We start from the raw sequence: 3,816 nt of genomic DNA, 5'->3' as shown, positions 1-3,816 counted from the left end.
GCTACCTCAGTCTCACAGAGGCTGATGCAGTTTGAGCTGAGCAAGACATATTGATCTGGCACTGCTCCATCTATTCTGATAGTTTGCCTTGGTCTCTATCCTTCAAGATGGAATCTCCTTGAAATTCTTATAATCTTTATAATCCTTTTTTGCCTGCTTATTAATTTACTGTCTCTAGGCTTATCAACCCTTCAGCAGATGTTAGTTTGCTCAGCACCTTTGGACATCATCTGGTAATTGGTATGTTTGAATGCAGGTGTGAGGTTACAAGGCTTTTCTTCTCCACTAACAGGTGCTAAATCGGCTGGCAGGCTGGGTTCTTTCCATTGAGGGTGGGTTTCCATTATGAATAGGCTGGATCCTTTCCACTGAACTTGTCTAGATATAAGTGAGAGTGGACAATCATCTCCCATCCTCTAGGCAGGTTTCCTTAAGGGCAGCTGACATGGGCAGGATTAGGGCTCTCCATGGCTAAAGAGCAAGATCAGTTCCTCACTGTGTACTGAAGGTATCTGCAGTATATGCCTAATGTTTTGCCTCTGCATCTCCCTTCTAGTAATGACAAGCTTGACATTCTTTAGGGAGTTGCCTCCCTCACAATTTCAATACAAGTAATAAGGGTATGACAGACTCAACACTTGACCTAGAACGTTACCACCAGGTCACTTTCCAAGAGTATGTCTGTGACGCTAAACTGCCCCCTCCCTCACTGACACATATTAATCAGATATTTATTTCACTGGTTAAGCTCCCCCAATCACACTGTGTTGCTGAACCATAGCATGGGGAGCTGAAGTTTCTTATGTACATGCGGTGGGATTCACTTGCTCCCACCTGGAATAGGAGGTGGCTTATAGTTGCTGGAAGCCAGGCTATGGATGGCAAGAGATATCAACAGTGCTAACAATAGCCATCCTCAAATGGTCATCCCGATTAATGCAATATATATAGCTATGGGCTATCAAGAATGTCTTTGGTTATGAATAATTTAAAGCATTTCCTAGAACTTTGAGGTAGATTTTTGGCCCAAGTCATTGCAATACAACTTTTGTGAATCTTCTTCCATAAGAAGAACAAATGGCTGATTTCTCCCCCAAAGGCTATAGCCTGGTAAAGCAAAGGCTACTTTCTTACTGAATATATCTTGATTTCCTGTCTGTGACCTCCCATGTGAAGAGCCTTAGATAGCTTTTGCATAAATCTTCGTTTTTCTTAACGGAGGTAGAAATCAGCCTTGGGAATCCTTGGCAGATTGGGCATCATCTGTTTATACCATTCTTCTGAATGGAACCCTTGAACTTGAGTTTGCCTCCATAATGAGTTGCAGGTGCTGGGAGAGATTGGCATAGTTCTCCTTAATTTCCTGTCACCTGGCTAGTCTGATGATGGGCATCAGTGCTGGGGAGATGTGTTTTAAATAGCCAGCAGCTGGCAGTTTTCTCACCCATGGAACTGAGGCAGATTCTTGGGAGATAAAATGGGTTTTTATCCTTTCTTTCCTAATAAACAGTTCTAAGACCGTTAGTTGGGATCTAGCTTAACTTTATGAATAAAATGAGAATAAGAACAATATATTTCAAAGAACATAGGCTTTGGTGTTAGAAAGTCCTGGGTGAGAATCCTAGCTTATCCTCATTAGTTTGTGCCCCTGAGCAAGCTATTAAACTTTTCCAAGTCTCAGTTTATTTCATTAATAACATGGAGATAAAAATATCCAACCTCACAGGATTGTTAGAATTAACATTAAGATAAGCACAACACCAGACATAGTAAAGGCCAGTGGGTCTCAAAGTTCATCAGCAGCACCTGAGAGCTTTCCAGAAATGCAGAATTTTTGTCTTTCCCCCACAGTCCCCAGAGCACTGAATCAGAAACCCTGAGAGTGGCCTAGCAATCTGATTTAATATGCTCTCCAGGTGATACTACACTTGATCTTAGCCAAAAGGCTGAGAAGCTATTCTCCAGGTGATTCTGATGCTAGCCAAACCTTGAGAGCTACTGGTGTAGGCTTTCAATAAATGATCATTAAAGTGAATAAAAGGGAGCCAGGATTCAAAATGTTGAGTAAAAAAAGCTGTCAGAAGTCGAAGTCCAGTTCCCAGAATGGATGAGAAGATGTGATGAGCAAAAAAATACCAGGTAAAACCCTTTCCAGATGGAGCACAGTGTGATCCTAGGCACACAGTTGGCTGTTGTTGACAATATGGTCTCTTGAACCCCACCCAGAATTACAATTCAATTTGTGAACACCTAGTTCTCCTTGTCTGCTTCTCAGCTGAAGCCCTGTTCTCATACTTTCTGCTTCCCCTCAAGTCCAAGTCTCTTGGAGCCTTTTACTTTTTTCAAACCAAAATTATTTGGGCTTGAGATTTGATGTATTTGGAATTTAAACACAAACATTTACAATGAATTAAGTTTATAAAGGACCTATTCAAAATAACTCAAAATGTTTTATATTGATAGAATTATGATGCAGCTTATTCCTGCCTGAAGGAGAGTAATTGCTGGGTAATAATTTCAAATGGTAAATATGCCTCTGTGTTTTTCTGCTTTCAATGAGGATGCTCAATGTATTTGCCCCTTTTTAGAAAATGGTGATATGAAAAAATATTCAATATTATTAACAATATCCAAATTAATGATAACTAAAATTTTTTCAGATGACCATATGTTTTCATATTTATTCACTCAATCTGATTCCTACTCACAGCAAATCTAAAAAGGTGAGCTCGGCATTCTCCATGTGTTTTAAGGACATGGCTTTATAAATGCACAAAGTCGAGACCACTAACTTTTAGGCAGCAGCGGAGACTGTGATGGGTGGGGGGCACTTTGTGCTATTACACCAGATTCCACAGTGCTGGTGAGGAGGAGGAAGTGAACTCCATCTGCCCAGACTCAGACTCAGAGAATTTTCTCCAAACTCAGCTGGGGTACCATCCACAACTCCTGGAAGAGCTCCAACCCTGTAATTACATTCTGCCTCTCAAAATCAGGCTTCATCTTTCTAATTGAATAATGCTCCATTTCATCATGCTCATTTTAGATATTTTCTCTTCTCATTTCAAGAGTGTAAATGACAGACATCTGTCATGACTCTGAGGGGGGTAGGTGAGGCAGAGCCACTCTCCAAAATTAGGTCCCACCCCCAGAGGCATCTCTCAGCAGGCTGGCTGAAACAGCCCACCAAGGGGTCTCTCGCACCCCCCTCCCTAAGCTCACAAACACAGGGACCCTCCCAAATGCATGGGATTGGAGCATTCACTAGCCTGAAGGGCAGCACCAGCCCATGGGATTGTGCTTGCTGATTAAGAAAGAAGGAACTACTTTTGCCAGACTTTATTTTCCGCTTCATTTCTGGAAGCTTATTTAGTTCTTTGGCTGCTTCAAGCAATATTTCTGAAAGAAGAAACTCTATTATTTAGGAAAATTGTTAGTAGATGCTCATATGCTGCCCTTGGACATTATCCCTTCTTAGTAGTTGTGGGGAGATACAAAGGAAACAGACTTAGTTCCACTCACCATTCATTCAATTAACAACCCTTGAGTACCTCCTATGATAGATAGAATATGGAAGTATGGATTATTTCTCCAATTTGTCTTTAAGGAACATGGGATACAGTAATAGGCTCTACTTACTGGTCTGATGATAAGTCTTCTCTAAAACCACATCCTACATCATGCAAAATCCATGCAGAGATCAGTAATCCTAAGTGGTAAGGAGGGTAAAAGGCTATAAAAGGTGAAACTTAGGATGGTCATGGTTCCTCTAAACTCTGTTACAATCATTCCACTGGAGAACTGGCTGGTTAAAAG

General features: G+C 41.1%; 1 pseudogene; it reads right to left on the bottom strand.

The window, feature by feature from the left end:
- Positions 1-1,809: 1,809 nt before the first annotated feature.
- On the bottom strand, positions 1,810-1,958 carry LOC119545042 (annotated as a pseudogene).
- Between the last annotated feature and the right edge of the window lie 1,858 nt (positions 1,959-3,816).

The sequence above is a fragment of the Choloepus didactylus genome, chromosome 9, assembly GCF_015220235.1.
Source record: "Choloepus didactylus isolate mChoDid1 chromosome 9, mChoDid1.pri, whole genome shotgun sequence".
Classification (NCBI taxonomy): domain Eukaryota; kingdom Metazoa; phylum Chordata; class Mammalia; order Pilosa; family Megalonychidae; genus Choloepus; species Choloepus didactylus.
The sequence above is the reverse complement of the archived record's forward strand: the minus strand, read 5'-3'. Positions and strand labels throughout refer to the sequence as shown.